The 20,098-nt window shown below is 42.9% G+C and overlaps 1 protein-coding gene across 2 annotated transcripts in view; it reads right to left on the bottom strand.

Moving 5' to 3' along the window:
• Nucleotides 1-13,793, bottom strand: part of SIAE (sialic acid acetylesterase) — a 66,086-nt gene extending 52,293 nt beyond the window's left edge. The window contains exons 1-2 of one of the 2 annotated variants that reach the window (XM_039250179.1): nucleotides 13,683-13,793; nucleotides 6,625-6,703 (exon numbers count right to left, since the gene is read on the bottom strand). The gene's annotated coding sequence lies outside the window, so the exon portion shown is untranslated. The remainder of the gene's footprint in view (nucleotides 1-6,624; nucleotides 6,704-13,682) is intronic. The other variant, XM_039250182.1, reaches the window with a different exon arrangement.
• Between the last annotated feature and the right edge of the window lie 6,305 nt (nucleotides 13,794-20,098).

The raw sequence follows: 20,098 nt of genomic DNA, 5'->3' as shown, positions 1-20,098 counted from the left end.
ATAACTCAGATTATGAGCAAGATAAACTGAATAAAAAATCTGCCTCCCTGTAAGTTTCACCCATATGTTCTCATTTGTCATGTGTGCATGCGTGCAGCCATTTAGTGAACAATGTATTGGGCCCAATACACGTTCTGGGATTTAGCAGTGAATATCTGTCCCTGCACCCATGTAGCCAACAGCCCTTTGTTGTCTTGCTCTCCAGAACCACGCAGAGTAAGGCTAATACATATTCGAAAAAAAACAAAGGTCATCAAAACATCATAAATACCCTTCCTCAACTAAAACTTCCCAAATTTTCCCCAAAGCAGAAATAGCAATACATGTGTCATAAACTCAGAGGCCTTATGCCTTTTTTCCCCCAGTGAATCATTCAAGCCCCCTGCCCAGAACCTTTTTAGTTTTACAAAGTTCAGTCTCTCCTTTTTAGACCTCCTCACCCTTGAATATCTAAGAAACTGTGGGGTTCATATCTTAGACCAAAGGATGCAGTTCCCTTCTCAAAACAAAATAGAGGGAAAAAATGGAGTCTTGTTTAACAAATGCTGCTACCTTCTACCACAATGATACAGCATTGTGGTAGTGTCCTGGCTGGTTCAGATTCCGGTCTGCACACATTGGATGTCCCAAGCTTTGGTTCTAGGATTACACCTCTCTCAGTTCATAGTCACACAGCCATCGTTCCCCAAAGCTCAATGACATGACTGGATGACTGGCTGTATCTCGATAACCTTCTAAAGCTACATGTTACGCATAACAAGTGTGCTCCTGCAAACACTTAGATCTTTGTCTTAAGCTCAGACATTCTCTTTCTGCAAAGCAGTTTTAGTTCAGGTGCCCTGCTGCCCCCCACCCCTGACTCTGAGACTTTGTCAGGCTCTACAACAGAAGTTCACCCAAGTGATGTTCTCCACTCAGACCAGATGACTTAAGCCAATGATTTCAAGGTTATGGCATCCATTCTCCAATTTCTACTCACCTCCAGACAGCCGTCCCCCTTTCCAAGGTCTTGCTGCCACTAGGGAGCTGCAGGCTAGCTAAACACAAGTCTCTGATATCCACTGGACCTCATCCTCCCATCTTTAATTCCCCCTCCCAGGCTTAGGGAGAAAAAAATAATAACTAACTCTCCTCCAGCATTCCAGCTACTCATTCTCCCATTCCATTCAAAGCACCAGCCTTCAATCCATTTGCTCCTCAAACAAAGCCAGCCTGCTTAGAGGATTATGAGGAGGACCCAGAATTAATGCAAACACTTAGCCTCTCTGTCTAGAGAGAAGATCAGAAGAGAAAAAAGGTCACTCCTAGTGAGTATGTACCAAGAAAAAAAAGAAGTTACCTGTTACCTTTTTCATAATTCTGTTATATGTGTATAAAGTGATCAACACTGTGCTTTCCATATCATACACAAATCTAGTGGTGGTGACATTTTTGGGAAGGAGGAAAAGGAAGAGAAGATAGTAGACAGGAATGGATGTTGTATTATAACCATGCATATGAATAACACTTTACTGTCACTTAACTCACTTGCCTCTTCTCTCCCCACCTGCTCCTTCTCAGTCTCCTTTGCTGGAAAGTTCAACTCTCCAACCATGAAACTCTTAACTGCCCACAGGCTCCGTTGCTGGACCTCTTTTCAAGTGATCACACTTTTTCGTTGATCTCATTCAGTATCATGGCTTTAAAAGCTGACTATTCTCAGGTGTACCTGTACACATTGGGCCTTCCTCCAACTCCAAACTTGTATATTCGATGACCAGCCTAACCTCCTTATCTGGATGTCCCTAGGCAACTCAAACTTAACACGTCCAATACCACATCATTGTTCCTGATAACAGCTCCTGGTGTTAGTTCAAGTCTTCAATTGCCTCAGTTTTTCCCATCTCAGAAAACGACCACTCCATTCTCCTGTTTGCTCAAGCCAAAAGCCTAAAATTCATCCTCAACTCCTCTCTTTCATTCACACTTCATTTATAGTCCACTGGCTAAACCTGTGGGTTCTAATCTATAAAATATACCCAGGATCTGACCACTTCTACTGTGACCACCCTGGCTCTGATTCCCATCCTCTCTCTTGTGAATTATTGCAATTAACTCTTTATTGCTCAGTCATTACCACTCTAATGCTGTATAACCCAGCCCAAAGAGATTTAAAACAATTACTTTTTTCTCATGAGTCTGTGGATAAGTAGTACTTTAGTTGAAGTAGGCTAGACTCCAGGTTTGAGATGAGGTTCAGATCAACTTTAAGCGGAAGGTTTATGGGTTGACTGGGAAGGTTTGCCTCAGGCTGTGAGCCCAAGGGTCAACTATAGTGCCTCTGCTTCATGTGTCCTATTCAGAGCCCAGGGAGAAAATGCTACCCAAGGCATACTCTTGTCATGGGAGTCACAGAGGCACAAGCAGGAAAAGCCACATGGAAGAATATTTCAAGCTTTCTCTCATATCACTTCCCCTGACATCCCATTGACCAAAGAAAATCACTTGCCCAATCCAAAAGTCAATAGGTGAGACAATATACTGCTCACCGTGCAACCATAGCAAAGGATCTCATGTAAACATAATAGTACTACAGGGCAGTGAAGAATTGTGAAGAACGAGTGATTCAGTCTACCACAGTATACTCTCTGGGTTATAATTATTCATATGCTTTTCACATTACAAAATAACTCACTCCTGTCCCCAAGACCTCTAAAAGGTCTATCATATCTTTGAAATCCAGGATCTACATCAGGTCCAAATATGGCTGTTCTTGAACCATATGAATTAAAGGAACAGGTGTCTTCCTCTCATACATCCAACATATAACAAATGATGTACAAGACAACAGAACCACAAAAAAACTAAGATCATTAAAAAAAGAAAATAATGAAAGCAAAGAGCAGTCACTGGGCCATAATACTTACGAAATTCCACTGAGTGAAGATTGTCGTGTTCCTCTATTTGGGAAAAGGGAATAATGTACCATAATCAGGCATAGGTTCTGCTCTCTCAGAATGACTTTCCAGTCTATTCTCCATAACTCTTGGTCCTTCATTCTAGAAAATTATTCTTTTTCCATCATCTATCTTAGTCACTTTGAAGGGGCATTGGAAAATATGCCTTTCTTGGTGGACACGTGGATTTCCCAAACTGATTCCTGCCTGTAGACAATTGAGAACCCAAATTTCTGTTCACTTCTTGCACAGGCTTAGTCTTGTTTAGTTGTTTTGCCAATAGACTTTTCTTAAAAGCTTTCTGAGTGTGTGTGTGTGTGTGTGTGAGAGAGAGAGAGAGAGAGAGAGACAGAGAGAGAGAGAGACTCCCATCAACTCCATGAGCCAAAAGATGCATCTCAATTTCTTTCAAGATATGCCTCCCCTCTCTGGATTTATTATATTAAAAAGAGTGAAGAATTGGAACCAATATTGTAATATATTAATGCCTTATAACTGTCACAACTAGTCCCCCTGCTTCTCCTCTTTTCCCTTTGCAGCACAGCCGCCAGAATGTCCTATTTTAGTTAAATCATACCTTGTCACTTCTCTGCTTAGATTGTGCAATGGGTTCTCATCTCGCTCAGTGTAAAAGCTACAGTCTCCATCATGGTCTAAAAAGTGCTATGCAGATCTTGCCTCCTGTCACCTCTCTAATTCCTTGCCCTAATCTTTTAAAAATTTTTCCATGTTTCTGAACACCATCTAATTAATGTATCTTGTATACTGCCCACTTCCTCCCACAAAAATGTATGTTCCATAGGGATAGAGATATCCTATTTTGTTTACTGCCTAGTGCCGCTATTACATACAGCAGAAAAGAGTGAATTATTTCTAGTGGCTCATACAAAAGTGGGAGGAGATGGGGGGAAGAGACATTTCTCTTCCTCCATCAAATGAACCCTGATTGTGTTATACATCCATCCCTGATTAATCATTGAGACCAGGGGAAAAGAATATGCTAATTGGCCTGGACCTATCAACATCCGAACACACTGCTGGAGTAGAGGGTCAGTTCTGACCTCCCAAAAACCTGGTTGAAATTCAGGGGTGTTAGAGGTCCCTTTAAGGAAATATAGTAATATTGTCAGGAGGAAGAGATAGTAGATGCTGGGCAGGCAACCAACAAATACTCACCCCAATACTTTAATCACCACATGGCTTCACACCACACTATGCTATTTATTAAATTATTTGCCAAAACCAAACACTGGGGAAGTATCACAAATGAAAGGAAAAACTTAAAACAACAAATGAGGAGCTTAACAAACATGAGATTGTAGGGATCTAGGTCGCCTGACACATAAATTGCAGTGTTAATGGCCCCCCTTGGAGTTGTGCAATGCAGACAGGGGAGCTTCCCAAGAGACAGAGCTTTGGAGTCCAGGAGAACATGAAAAATAATGTGAGAGAGAAAGAATCTAAACTGTTTTTAATATATACACAGGGCACCTGGGTTACTCAGTCAGTTAAACTTCTGACTTTGGCTCAGGTCATGATCTCATGGTTCACGAGTTCGAGCCCCACATCAGTCTCTGTGCTGACAGCTCAGAGCCCGGAGCCTGCTTCAGATTCTGTGTCTGCCCCTCCTCCACTCACTCTGGGTGTGTGTCGCTCTCTCAAAAAAAAATAATCATTAACTTTTTTTTTACTTTATGTGCAAAATTTTGTTCTGTGGGGGGCTAAGGGTGAGAGTTTGTGACCATGAGTCTTTCATAAAATATTATGAAACTGGACGTATAGAAAAGGAGTTTCTGCCAAGATAATCAATCAGTCCTTTTTAATAAACATAAGTCCAACACAATCTGGAGGGATGGGTTCTCTGATGCACCGTTATGGAGCTCAGTCAGTGTCTGTAAGAAATAAGCCCAAGAATTGAATCTGAATTGCTGCTGGTGGTCTGTCTTTAAACATGACTTCATCCACTGTTGTTGCTGGTCTTAAAACAAACCCAACAGTGACTTCTCTAATTTCTCAATAAAAGTAACCCAGTAGTTTCCCTATACCTCCAGCTCACTTGAGTTTTCTACTATTTGGAAACATTTCAGCAGGTATCAGATTTTCTCCAAACTGGATTTTGTCCTATGGGATTTTTCCCATGTTCTTGTTTAATGGGAGGGAAGGGAGGTTGTTTAAGAGCCAGGTACTAATTTCCTACCAGGAGCTCTCTTGCCCTGGGGGTGTTTTTAAAGAGCAGTTTACAAATTAAAAACTAGGACTTTGGCTTTTTGTTTTTAGTCCTATTCTTTCCTCTCCCATTTATCTGTAATGAACGCGTAATGACCCATTTTGTATCCATTTGTGATGGTGATAAATTTGCACTCAATCTGAAGGGCTTTTTACAAATATAGCTACAGGGATTGACAACTGCTTAGGACTGTGAGGCTCTCAGAAGAGAGCGGATGTGCAAAATACAACACTTCAGAACATGAAAACACTTCCGTGAAAAAAAACATGCTTGGGAGGACGCAGTCTCTGTTGTGTAGCACCAAAATATAAAAGCCTGTTGGGCAGTGATGTTACTACACCTAAAATCTCAAAAGCCACCACACTCCTTACCAAATACCTTGGCAAAGGACTGTCAGCACTCTGAGACCAAGAGATCAACACCACAGGAAGGAATATACTTTCCCAAGGGGGTCAGATAGAATGGAGAAGGTGTGAGTGTCTGCTATCATTCTATCCCTGAGGACGCCTGTCTCAGGGGGCTCTGAGCATTTTAAACTAAAACTCGGGCATTCTATTCCATTGAAATCAAATTACTAAGAAGTAGGGCTCAGTCTGATAAATGAGACATTAAGCCGATTTTGGAAACTGTCAGCGGGAATTATTTTTGAAATCCTTGAGACAATAGAAAGGAAGACTTGAGCAATTAGATAGGAAACATGATCCTTGCAGTGCTAATCCAACAATGCTCGCCTGAAGACTTGAGCAATTAGAAAGAAACCTGATCCCTGCGGTGCTAACCCAACAATGAGTTTAGAGTCATCTACTTTTATACTTTTTTTAAGTTTATTTATTTATTTTGAAAAGGACAGAGACAGTGCAAGTGGGGAAGGACCAGAGAGAGAGGGAGAGAGAGACTCCCAACCAGGCTCCGCGATGCCAGTGCAGAGCCTGACATGGGGCTTGAACCCACGAAACTGCAAGATCACGACCTGAGGCAAAACCAAGAGTCGGATGTTAACCAACTGAGCCATCCAGGTGCCCCTAGAGTCACCTGCTTTTAGATCATGCAGGTAACATAGTGAAAGCTGTGGTGTGCTGCTCAGACCTGCCCCCATCCCCACCTTAATTTTTCAGGACCAAAGTCTACTTCCTTTCTAGAAATTGCCTTCAGCATTAGAGAGATGCTTCACCTCAGGTTGCACCCTCCTTGAGACAGCTTGCATCTAATGACTACAGTGATACAAGGACATGGCCCCTTGCCTTTAATTGAGACCACTCCGCAGGGCCACCCCAGCTCTGAGCCATAGGACTGGCCAAGCTTCTGTTGCAACTTTATCACAACTCCACTTCTTCCTCTATCCAGTCCTGCTCCCCTACCATCCTTACAGATGTTGTTCAATAAACCACCTCTACTCAAACCCTCAAAACCATCAGTCTCAAAAAACATTTCCAAGAACCTGACCGAGAGTCTCTGACATACCTGCACATATATGAACTCTTCACTTCCTCTGAGGTCATAAAAATTCAGGGATGGGCACACCTGCTGATCAGGAGCTAATCTGTAACAAAAAAGTTATACATTTCTATTTCTTCTCTAAATGAATTATAACTGCCAAAATTCAAAATAATAATACTATGTACTCAACTGTGTTTCCTCCAAAATTCGTGTGTTGAGGCCCTAACCCTCAATGTGATAGTATTTGGAGATGGGGCCTTTGCAAGATATTTCAGTTTAGATGAAGTCCTTATGATAAAATTAGTGCCCTAATAAGAAAAGACATCAGAAATCTTTCTCTCTTTCTATCTCTTTCCCTCTCTCTATCTCTCTTCTTTTCATTATAATGGAGGAGCTAATGGTGAGGGCTTAGGATTCACTAATGATCAGGTACTATATTGGGAGAATAATGACAGTGGCCACTTAACTGCCACATTGGGCATCATATCAGATTCTTCTGGGGATGGCCATATCTTGACTATCAAATATCACTTCCACTTTACCCCTTCCCATTAGCACCTAGCTTTTCTCTTTGATTTCTACACTTCACCAACACAGACCAAGACTTTGCACAAGCTCTACAGATAAACCCAGATTGGCTGAAGCCAAGTAGTACCTTCTGCCATTGTTTCAGGACCAGACATGGGATTTGGGCCTGTCTAATTAGGTGAGAATTTCTCAGCAAGGGCTGATTTCACCCCCCCCCCCAGGAGATGTTTGGCAATGTCTGGAGCCATCTTTGGTTTCCCCAAGTCAAGGTGGAGAGGAACAGTATTCGTATCTAATGGGTGGAACCCAGAGATGCTTCTTCACATCCCACAATGCTCAGGACAGACACCCCCACCCCAACAAAGTATTATCTAGCCCAAATGTCACTGAATTAGGCATAAAAATGTCATGTGGTCGCAAGGGAGCTTTAGAATAAAGCTGACCTAGTAGGAAGCGAGTCAAAAGATAGAAATGCACTATATCTGGTCAATGACCTACTGAATGACCTGCTGAGGTCTAAGGACTTTACACTTGTAGGAGCCCATTTGTTTTTAATCATTTTCAGCTGTAACTGATACTCCTCAAAACTCCTCTCTCCTGCATAAAAGAATAGGCAGGAGTAAAGCAGACACAAAGAAAAAGGAAAAAAAGAGGAAAGAGCACAAGATAGTGACTGAGGGGATCAGCGGCTGGAGCCAGTTATGCAGAGAAAGGCAACATGCTGGTGTCCACCAGTTAGGGCTTTCTGACCTAGCAGTTGGGAGTCACTGGAGTTAACATTGTAGAGGATAATCCTTTCCTCAAGGGAACATAGAGGTTTATCAGAAAGATAAGACATACAAAGAATATAGGAAAGATAGAAAAACGATTTTTAAAATACAACACAAAACGCACAAACCATAAAAGAAACATCTGATAAATATGATCACATTAAAATTTAAACTTTTATATTTCAAAAAACACCATAAGCAAAGTGAAAAACACAGCACAGAATGAGAGGAGATATTTGCAATTCAAAATGCATAAAATTAACAAAGGGTTAGTATCCAGAATATAACTTCTACTCAGTATAAAAACTTAGCATGGGAATGATACACTAAACTCATGATAGTGATTATTGTGGAGAATGGAAAAGAATGGATTTGATGAAGGGGACCAAAAGGATCTCAGGCATGTACATGTTTTGTGTTTTTAAAACAAAACCTTAAGTAAGACAATGAAAGAATACAAATAAGACAATTTAATAAGTCTGGCTGCTAGGAACATGAATGCTTTCTATATTAGCCTCTATTCTTACCCTTACATTTCAAATACATTTTACAAAAAATAAATTATGAATTCCTGAAAATCATTAAGAAGAAAAATTAGGGAAGTGGGCATGTATATGAGCAGAAGAGGAAACCTTGGTCCAGTAAACATATGGAAAAAAGATGTTCATTCTCCCTAGTAAGGGAAATGTAGATTAAACAATGGTGAGATACAATTTCTCATTCATTGATTGGCAAAACTTAAAAGTAGATGATGTAGAACAACTGGAATTCATACCATTCTTGGGGATGCATGTACATTGGCACATTAACAAGTAAACTTGTTGACAATAAGCATACTTTTTAGCCTTTAAGGAGGTGAATATATAATACTCCTTTCTTCACCCAAATTCTGAACCAAATGAGGGAAATGAAGGAGAAAAACTGGGATCAAAAGATAAGATCTAGAAACAGAATATTCAGATGGAACCATGATCAGTAATTAACATAGCTCAAAAATAGTAAGACTATCTCCCACATATGGATACAATTGCTATTTGGACTTTGTGTCTCCTCACTTTGGGAAGAGAGTTAGAATGATTTCATAAAGGGGCGCCTGGGTGGCTCTGTCAGTTGAGCATCTGACTTAAGCTCAGATCATGATCTCACGGTTTGTGAGTTCGAGCCCCACGTTGGGCTCACTGCTGTCAGAGTACAGCCCACTTCAGATCCTCTGGCCCCCTCTCTCTCTGACCCTCCACTGCTCATGTTCTCTCTCTCTCTTCCAAAAATAAATAAACATTAAAAAAAAAAAAGAATGATTTCTCTAGAAGGTAGAAACGTAGAGTTGATTTATTGTTGTATGGACATTCAAATATGTTTAGTAGGGTTCATAGTAATCCTAGTTGCTGAAAAGGTAAACTACACCAGTTACCAACCTATTGTCCCTCAGCTTTAATTCCACCTTCTAGTTGGCTTTGTGTTGCTGGAACTGGGCTCTGCACACCACATGTTCCCCTTTGCCAGCTGAATCTCTCTCTATTTGTTTTTTAATGTTTATTTATTTTCAAGAGAGAAAGACAGACTATGTGAAGGAGGGGCAGAGAGGGAGGGAGGACAGAGGATCCAAAGCGGGCTCCGTACTGACAGCAGACAGCCCAATGTGGGGCTCGAACTCAGGAACCGCAAGATCATAACCTGAGCCAAAGTTGCATGCTCAACCAACTGAGCCACCCAGGTGCCCCAGCCAGATCTCTTTTAAGCTCTGACAATAAGGCTGGGGCGCCTGGGTGGCTTAAGTCGGTTAAGCGTCCGACTTTCGCTTAGGTCATGATCTCGCGGTTCGTGGGTTCGAGCCCTGCGTCGGGCTCTGTGCTGACTGCCAGCTCAGAGCCTGGAGCCTGTTTCAGAGTCTGTCACTCCCTCTCTCTCTGACCCACCCTTGCTCATGCTGTCTCTCTCTCTCTCCTAGAAATAAATAAAACATTAAAAAAAAAATTAAGCTCTGACAATAAGGGCCATGAAGGAGAGACTTCAAGGCTGGAGGAGGAAGATGGCCTATGCTCCCTTGTTTCATTTCTTGTTGGTTTCCTATGGCTGTTAATGTCACTCAACATTGCTTCTGCCTCACCCCAGAGCAGCAGTTCAGAAGCAAATGAAGTACTTTCCGGTACACATAGCTCGCCTCACCACCTCCCCTCAGAGACATCAGCTCCAGTCAAGCAGTGTTCTTCCTCAGATGCCATTGTTTTCAGCTCTGCAAGTCCTTTTCACTAAGTTTCTAACTTTTAGTAATTCCAACTTCCTCTCTTTGTTCTCCAGGCCTGACAGCGGTAACTGCTTCCCGCAATTTCCATCTCCGTAATATCTGAGTTTTCTATTTTAGCTTTTTTAGCCACCATGTAACAATTCCCTATACTTGATTAACAATTCTTTATGTTAAACTCTATTAAAATAAGTATAGTGCTTTTTACCCTCTGATTAGGTCGTGATGAATTCAGATGGGAATGAAAATATCAGATTTTTCTTTTCTTTTTTACTTAGAATAGTGGATTGGAGACTTCTGGATTAAGAAGGAAGACTAAACACACGCATCCAGTTCCATATCATCCAGAAACTCCATTAAAGCAACAGCAAATCGGGGCACCTGGGTGGCTCAGTCAGTTAAGCTTCCAACTTCGGCTCAGGTCATGATCTCACAGCTCATGGGTTTGAGCCCTGCTTCAGGCTCTGTGCTGACAGCTCAGAGCCTGGAGCCTGCTTCAGATTCTGTGTCTCCCTCTCTGCCCCTTCCTTGCTCACGCTCTGTCTCTCCCTCTCTCCTTCAAAAATAAATAAACATTTAAAAAATTACCAAAAAAGGCAACAGCAAATGAATTTTTTAATTAAAACATAATTAGTGCAATAGGAAATGAGACAAAATCAACACATTTTGGAAACCAGAAACCAGATTCAGCAGAACCCAAAGAGCCTAATCCCAAATCCAAAGTGAGGAAGGCTGAGAATCAAGACAATTTGCACGACAAAAGTCACAAAAGGCACAGAAATAGACAGTGTCAGTTAGCACAGGAACTAGAGGAAAAAGGGAAAAGGCTAAATAAAACTGACTAAAAGCTGTCTGAGCAGCATTAAATCCTTAGGTTCACTTCACCACTCCATGCCACTAGGAACCCGTCCTACCCGCATCCTAGCTGAAATCTGATGGTTTACAGTCCAGAGAGAACGAAAGAGCATCCAGACTGGGAACTACCAGGCCTACTCGAGGACAGAAACACCACGCCCAAAGAAGGCTATGAAGTGACCATGTGCATATTGAGTCATGAATCCAGAGACCTCCAGCCTTCTTTCCCCATCATCCCCCAGAGCACAGGTAGAAAGAGCCACAGGAGATTGGAAGGCCCTTCTCTGAAGAATCTGACTTAAATAACTGGCATTAGGTGTTCTCAACAAATAGCCCATCAAATCATTTTGACATTCAAAGTCAACAAGACTACCCACATGATAGACAACATTATCCAATCAGCTTTCTGGTTCCTCATTCTTGAAGAAAATCATTCTTGATCAGCCTAGGATTATGAGACATAGACTATGGGCAAAGCCTTTAATACAGAAGCAGATTTTTTTTTATTTTTTATTTTTTAATGTTTTTTATTTATTTCTAGGAGAGAGAGAGAGACAGCGTGAGCAGGGGAGGGTCAGAGAGAGAGGGAGACACAGAATCTGAAGCAGGCTCCAGGCTCTGAGCCGGCAGTCAGCACAGAGCCCGACGCGGGGCTCAAACCCATGAACCACGAGATCATGACCTAAGCGAAAGTCGGACGCTCAACCGACTAAGCCACCCAGGCGCCCCTAGAAGCAGATTTTTTAAATCAAATTAAATTAATCTAATTAATTGTGAGACAACTATGCAGGGAGAAGAATTCTCAAAAAATATATCATTGATATTCTCAGGGAGGATGATTTTACATTCCATTTTTAAAAAGAAGAAACATTCATAAAATGTTAAAAGGAACTTTTAGAATTATTAAACTTGACAGTAGAACTTCAGAACTCAATGGAGTTTGGCAGTTCCTCAAAAAGTTTAGAAATGCCATATGATCCAACAATTCCACCTCTTGTATACACCCAAAAGAATTGAAAACATATGTCAACATCAAAACTTGTATGTTAATGTCCATAGTAGCATTATTCATAGTACACCAAAAATGGAAACAACACAAATATCTATCAACAGATTAATGGGTAAACAAGATGTTGTATATCCACACAACAGAGTATTATTTTGTTGTAAAAAAAGGAATGAAGTATTGTTACATGTTATACACAGATGAACCTTAAAAAGACTATACTAAGTGAAAGAAGCCAGACACAAAAGGCCACACGTTGCATGATTCCATTTATATGAAATGTCCAGAGTATGTAAATCCATAAACACAAAAAATAGATTAATGATTTCCAGGGGATGAGAGTAGGAGAGAATTGGGATTCACTGCTAATGGTATAGAGATGTTAGAAATGTCCTTCATGCTCTGTGCTGACAGCTCAGAGCCTGGAGCCTGCCTAGGATTCTGTGTCTCCCTCTCTCTCTCTCCCTCCTCCACCCCCGGCTCATGGTCTGTCTCTTTTTGTCTCAAAAATAAATACAAACATTAAAAAAAATTAGAAATGTCCTGATCTTCTTGGGATGTTAGAAACGTCCTAGAATTTGATAGTGGTAATAGTCACCCAATATAGTGAATAAACCAAAAAAAATCACTGAAGCACACACCTTAAAGTAGTTAATTGTATTTTCTGTGAGGTATATATCAATTTTAAACACTATTAAAATAAAATTTGATAGAAGGATTGAAGGGCAAGTTTGGGGAAATCTCCCAGAAAGAAGGGCAAAAAGACAAAGATGGGAAATAGGAGAAAATTAGAAATTTAGGGGAAAAGAGAGCAGGAAAGCAGAATAAGGTAAATTATCGATGAAATCATTCTAAAAACATTTCCAGAACTGGAGGACACAGTTTCCAGATTAAAAAGATCTTATGAGTATCTAGAACAAAAGATAAAAGTAAATCCACTGCAAAGCACATGGAGAAAATCTGTATATATTTAAGAAAAGTAAGAAGACTCTACTAATTTTGAGAGAGAAAAAAGAGGTTTCTCAAGAGCTATACTGCACCAGATATCTCTTTGAATTTCTGAAAGAAATTCTTCTGTATCCCACCAAACTATCCTACAAGTATAAGGATGAAGCAAAGACATTTTCAGATATTCAACGTATGTTGGGTATTTTCCATTTTCCCTTCCAGCCTTTCATCCTGCTGTGTGAACTTGGAGAATTTTTTTTAAGTGAACTGCATCACTAGTTTCCCCTGTCTTCTGAGTTTGATAGTAAGAGACACTAGCAGAAAGTCAGAGGTTAGGAGGAGAGCAAAGGGGTGATATTTATTCCCTTTGCCTCCCTTTCTGGTTTTTATGAAGTGTCTACATCCCTCTACCAAAGGCCACAGCTCCTGTCAAACATCTTGTCCTGTGGCTACTCTCTCCAGGTTCTAGTAACTTCTTCCTCCTGTTCATCCTTTAAGCTTACTATCAACAGCTCTGAGGTTCTGCCTCACCTCACTGGTCTTTATTCTAGTGTACCAGCTAGCCATTGCTATATTATTCTACATATCCACCTCTCCAAAGTCCAATGTCGTAAAACAACCATTTGTTCTCATAAATCTGCAGGTCAGCTAGAACTTGGCTGATTTAGGCTGGGCTCCGTTGGGCATCTTTCCTTCATGCTCTGCTAGCTAGAGCAACTGTGCCGCTTCTTACCGTAGGTCTATGGGATAGTTGGACCAACTCTGCTCCACACATCATCCTCCTTGGACTAGGATGGATGCTTCTGTCATGGTGATGGCAGAGGCTCATAAGAACATACAAGGACATGTGATTCCTCTGAAGACCTAAGCTTGGAACTGACATCCTCTCACTTCCACCCACACGTCATTGGCCTAAAAGTCATATGACTAAGTCCAAAGATATGAGGCAAGGAAGTACACTCCACCCATAAAGAGGACATGAAAGAGTATGGATAAAGATAGGGATGAAGAATTGAGCTTTACTCAGTCTAGCATCCCTGCACTAAACTTCATAAATAGTTGCCTTATTAAATCCACCTCAATGACATTATTTGATGTGCCTCATGTTGCCTTCTTGGCTCTAAACTGAGGTAAGAATAAGATACCAGGAAGGGCCCAAGAAACCGTCCCCCAAACAGGATTCTCATTTTCTATTGCCCTCATATTTGGAAAAGCACAGAACTAACCTCCTTACCAGGAGAAAATGGAACACTGGTAATCCACGGCATTCAGTGGCACCACAGTGACTCAGCTTCTCATACATGGTGGCAAGGAGTGACGTGCAGGTGGAGGACAATAGAAATAAAGTTACTGTGGCACTTAGTCTCCATGGTGACAGTCGTGATTATAAAGACTGTGGAGTCGGCTGGCTGCTTCTGATGGCTCCCCAGAGAGTAAACAGTGAAAAGGACATGTTGAAAGCTTCTAATACCCAACTCAGAACCAGGTGGAAGATCAGACAGTCTCTACAATAGCTCTAAGGGACACCATGTCCTATAGTCTCTGAATTAATATGGATGAAGATCATGAAGTCTAGAAAATGATTTTAATGATTATAGAGTTGCAAATCCAATTAAATACTCAAATTCTTCAGTTTCAGTCTCTTACAGTAAGCCGAGAGTGCTGATGGGAAAGACGTGGAGCCCCAAGATATAGATAGGATGGACACGTTTATGCAGACAGGATGGGACTGAGAACTTGAATGCTCAAATCCTCCTAAACCTCCCTTGAATATCCTGCAACCCTTTTGCCACTGAATAAAAACTTTTCAATGACTGCACCAAGGAAATTCAATTTCCCTCAGGACTCATCTCCACTCCATTGCTTCCAGATCCTCAAGGAAAGGTAAATGGCAGCATAGTTCAGACCGTAAAGTACCAGCCCTGGGCCTGGAGGAGAGAGACTGGATGCCAAAAGAGTTATAGGATTTCATGAACTTTATCAACAGGAGTCTGAGGAGCGTATCGAAGTGGATTCTAACTTTGTTAGACGAAGAAAAACATGCCTTAAGACTTGATTAGCTAAATTTTTTGAAATGGATGCACAACTGGGAATTGGGATTTAATGATAATTGTTTGGGAAGTGGCATTACTAGACAAGAAAGTTGGCCAATCTCATCAATAAGCTGCGGCCAGTAAGATCAAAATGTCAGAACTTCTCTGGCATATTATAGATGGAAGAAGAAATCTAAATGCTACAGAATATGAGAATGTTAAAGCAGATCTGGTATATGCAACCTGCTCAAACGCCCCTATCCCTATTCCTTCAGGAAGCCTCGGATGATAGATACTCTATTCTTCAGGATATTAAGAAATTAATTGAATTAAATTAATCCTAAAGCCTGAAATGCTACCTTGGATCACTAGAGTGTGTTTATAAAAGTCAGGTAAAAAAAAAAAAAATGGAGATTTCATCCAAGTCCAGTGGGACCATGAATCTACTTCATGGTTCTCGGTTAGAAGGTACATTTTGAATAGATATACTTAGTAACTGGAAGAATCTTCATTTTGGTTCCCTGAGTCCCAAAATGAGGTCTATTATGGCCAGAAGGGACAACCACGTAGAAGGCCCTAGAACTCCCCTACCCCAACCCATTTCCCCCTGCCAAACTAGTAATCCAAAAGCAAATCCAGGGGTGCCCGGGAAGCTCAGTCAGTTAAGTAGTTGACTTTGGCTCAGGTCATGATCTTGCGGTCTGTGGGTTTAAGCCTCACATCAGGCTCTGTGCTGGAAGCTCAGAACCTGGAGCCTGCTTCTGATTCTGGGTCTCCCTCTCTCTCTGCTCCTCCCCTGCTAGCTTTCTGTCTCTCTCTGTCTCAAAAATAATAAACATTAAAATTAAAAAAAATAAAGCAACTCCAGCATCCTGAAAGAATTATGGAGTTAGTTCCACCATTAAAACTTGAAAGAAGCAGAGGTGTGATTCCAATCACATCTCCATTTAACTTCCTTCCTAGCTCTTGCAAAAGCCAGATGGTCCTGGGGGAATAGCTATAAACTATCATACACTTAATCAGTGGTTCCATTTACAGCCAATTCTGCTTGTGGTTACTTTGTTGGAGCAAAACAACAGAGCCCCTAGTATGCAGATATTAAATTAACAAATCCCCGCTTACTCTCCATCTATATCACCAAAAATAATCAGAAGGAATTTGACTTCATGGGGACAGGAACAACAGTATACCTTCACTGTTAATAATCCTGCTTTTTGTCATAGTATAGTCTGGAGAACCTTTGATCATCTTGATATCTTCTAGAACATCATACTGGTCCATTCCACTCTTAACTTGATAGAAAGCTCAAGGGATTACCACATCAGTGAAGTGCCTAAGGATCTAGTGATCTAGCTCATGTCAAGATATACCTCTAAAGGAAAAGACAACTGGTTGCATCTATCCATAAAAAAAGAGGCAAATATTTGGCAGGACTCTTTGGATTTTATAGGCAACATATACTACATATGAGTGTGTTGCTCCTACTCATTTATCAAGAAATTCATAATAAGGCTGTCAGTTTCGAGCTAGGACTAACAAGAAAAGACTTCGCAATAGGCTGGTGACCAAGCTTTACCTCCGCTTTTAATTGTATAGGGCGGTGCTGTCTAAAGGTAAGTGAATGGAGCACGTGGGGCATTTTCTCCAAGAGGATTATTCTGCACATTTAGGGCCAAGGAAAGTGGCTCTGGGGAAGAAGAGCTAGCTATAAGATCATAGGCTGGAAAGGAAGCAGGAGTCCATCCCGGTCAGGGAAAACAGCTAAAAGGCTTGTGTATTTCCATTTAGCTTTGTTTCCAAAACCCTGGTCTCGGGAAGAAGTGTCATTCCTAAACTGGAGAGGTCACCTGAAGCTCAGCATTTCCTGTCCTCTGGTGACACAACCAGGGTTGGGGATCATGGGCTTGCTTCCCCCCAAATTCCTCTAAACCCCAATGTAAAGTATATCTTTGCCACCAACGCTGTCTCTGTTGATAATGATGATGCCTGGAGGTGAACCAAAATGGGGAAAATGCATGTGACACACTTGGGTCAATCTTCACAGTGTAGGGGTTACGGCCACTCTTACCTAATATATTCAAGGATGATTTTTAAAAATTGTCTTCCATTCTGTAACCACCACAGTCCCTTGAAGGACAAACTCCTTCCTGGGAGCAGACTGGCTGTCTTAGAGGTGGTTTCTCTCTGGAATTTTCCTTAAGGGTTCCCAAATCTACACTGAGGTCAGAGGAAGGGGAATGGTGGGAAAGGGTGTCCTATCTGGTTCTGCCTTCCCTCTGGCTTTGGCGAGGTTGGAAATAAGTGGCACTAGGCACCCAACCGCTCCCTGACAGCAAGGACTCCAGGGAACTCAAGGGAGCGGTCAGAGAACCATGGGTGCCATGGGTGAGACCAGCAGAGAGGAATCTTGAGACCCAAGCTCAAGTCCATCCCCAGCACCGCGAATGCCCTTGCCCCCATCTCTGTGAGGGAAAGAGACGGTGTCAGAAGCAGGCGTCTGCCACTCAGAGTCCTCTGACGGCTGAGGAGGCGGGCAAGGGCGTAGTAAATATTTGGCAAAGTTAGCCACTTCCCCAATGGGAATGGAGTAGCGAATGATCCAGAGAGCAACATGGAGGCCCGGGCAGACTGAGAGATATTCTGGCTCCTACTCCTGGAAGAAAAGGAGGAGGCTTTCAAATATCTGCCTGCTGCTAGCGCACCCCTTCCCTGACAGGTTTTGCAGCACTTTGCAGAGCGGGGGAGGGGCGGAGGAGAGATGCGCCAGGCTTGGGGACAGCCGGGGGCGGCGGCCGCCAGGCTACAGGCTGCGCGGGGAGCCGCTCCGGGGCCGAGCCGATGCCGGGGGAGTTCTAGGCGGCATCATGATTTGCTGCTCCTCAACCACACACTTAGCGGTGGTGTTTTTATTGCCGCGGTTTAGCGCTCGGCAGCGTCTTGCCTCCTCCGCGGTGCGCGCGGGTCCCCCGGCTCTCCGGACGCCCTCCCGCAGACGCCGCGACCCCAGCCCCCCCCCCCCCCCCGCCCCCCCCCCCCGGCGGGGCTCCTGCTTCCTCCTCCGCCCGGGTCCCCGTCCCCCGTCCCGTCCCCGGCAGCGTGCAGCCCCGGAGAGAGCAGGCGTCAGGCTAAGGTACTAACTGTATTAATGAAAATGGCAAATAACGTATCGTTTCCATCTGGCAGCACAAAAGGAGAAGCTGTTGGGAATGCAGTATTTGTCAGGCTTAGCGATGAAATTAGTATCCCCCAATTACTAGAACCTCACAAATGAGATGAGTACAAATTGCCCTTCCTAGTTGCAAGAGGAAGAACCTGTCGCATAAAACCCTGTTTATTCCTTTTTATGTTGCAGGCATCTCTGCCATGGAGACAGGCATCTTCCATGTCAGGATTCAGGGTAGGGAAGCTTGAGATGTTCTGATTGTCGGTGACGCACACCCTGACATTACAGGCTGGGGTTGGGGGGGCGGGGCGGGGAATGTCCATCTGGAGCCTGAGCTCTGAGGACTCCAGAGGGCGCTGGACAAGTCCCCAGACCGGCACGATGACATGGCCTAGGCCCCACGCATCCCGGGCCCACCGGGTCACTTTGGCCATACCACCTTCGCAGCCTTACAGGTCTACCGCAACAAACGGTTGTAGCCCACTTACGGCCAGATATTTCTGCAATTTCCGACATTATTTTTCTTCATGAAATTTGTATATAGCAAAAGCCGGGTTTGCTTTAGGCAGAGCATATGCTTCATATTTATTGGAATAAGTTTTCTAGTTCCTTAGCATTCTGTTCACTGATATTCCGTATGCTAAAAATATCTCCGCTTTTTCCCCTGATACTCAGTAGTAGGCAGCCACAGTTTTCCTCTATAGTTTTTCTGGGTAGAAACCAGAACCGGCTCTCCACAGCCCGGGGGAGTATTCTATACCTTAGGCGAGGATGACCTGATTTCCCACCCATAAAGAGAAATACGATTTTCTTACTCTCCCCCAGTTTCCCGGATAACGCTATCAGGAGGCCTGCTTCTAGGGAGCGAAGACCCTTACTTTTAGAAAGGAAAAGGCTAAGGCCCCTCACTCAGGGGTTCTGAATTCCGATTCCTCTCACAGGTTATAGTGTGTTCTGTGTAGGAAGCATAAAGAAGACCATCTGAACACTTCAATGAGTTGGGGACTCAAGGAGTATGCAAATAAGCTCAGCAGGTGCACTGCTCCCAGGGGGATTGGGTGGTAATCCCCTGGGACCGGGACTGTCACAGGCTGAGCCCACAGCTATAACAGCCTCTGTGATTTCCCAGAGGTCCAAAGGGGAGGCCATCTTCCCTGCTGAGTCCCCAAGAGACACAGGGAACTACTATTTCAGCAATGGGAAATTGATTTTTATGACAACTCCGGCAATAAGTGTGTAAGCCAGGACTATCCACACTTGAGAAACAGTTTTTGGAGTTAAAATGGTAAAATCAATATCCAAACTCATATGTGTGTGTGTATACATAATATACACATAAATACTGTGTGTGTGTATGTGTGTGTATGTGTGTGTGTGAGAGAGAGAGAGAGAGAGAGAGAAACAGAGAGAGAGGAGACAGAGAAAGACTGCCAGAGAGGGAAACAGAGACAGAGAGAATGAGATGGTTGTGTCGGGCTGGTTGCGTGGCAGGGTGGGGTGGAGGTGGGGAGAAGAACAAACTACTCATTGGAGCAGATCTCGGTTGAATATGCCCCTCATTTACTGGGAGAATGGATAGAGGATGGAGTTGCCAAGGCCAAGGCTACTTATTCACTTACTGGCCCAGCAGCCCCTCAGAGATCTCCTGGGAAGACCATCCCCCACAAAATCCATTTATGTGAATGACTGCAGCTTGTGGCCTTATCAGAACCAGGAACCTTCCAGAGCTGTCCGGAGCTACATGTCATGGCATCATAGACCCACAGACAAATCAGGTGCCCAACCTGGACCCTGACCCATCTTCTCTGGGCCTGGCCTCAAGGAGATTTGGTCTGTAAGCAGACCAAACTTAAAAACTCCTTATGTTTCAAATAACCTTTTGTAGGCTGATTACCTTTCGTTTAAAATGCCTTTCCTGACATAAGCAACACATTTGTGTGTTCACTCAACCCT

This window comes from Hyaena hyaena, unplaced genomic scaffold (assembly GCF_003009895.1).
Source record: "Hyaena hyaena isolate Hyena2069 unplaced genomic scaffold, ASM300989v1 scaffold_364, whole genome shotgun sequence".
Taxonomy (NCBI): domain Eukaryota; kingdom Metazoa; phylum Chordata; class Mammalia; order Carnivora; family Hyaenidae; genus Hyaena; species Hyaena hyaena.
The sequence above is the reverse complement of the archived record's forward strand: the minus strand, read 5'-3'. Positions and strand labels throughout refer to the sequence as shown.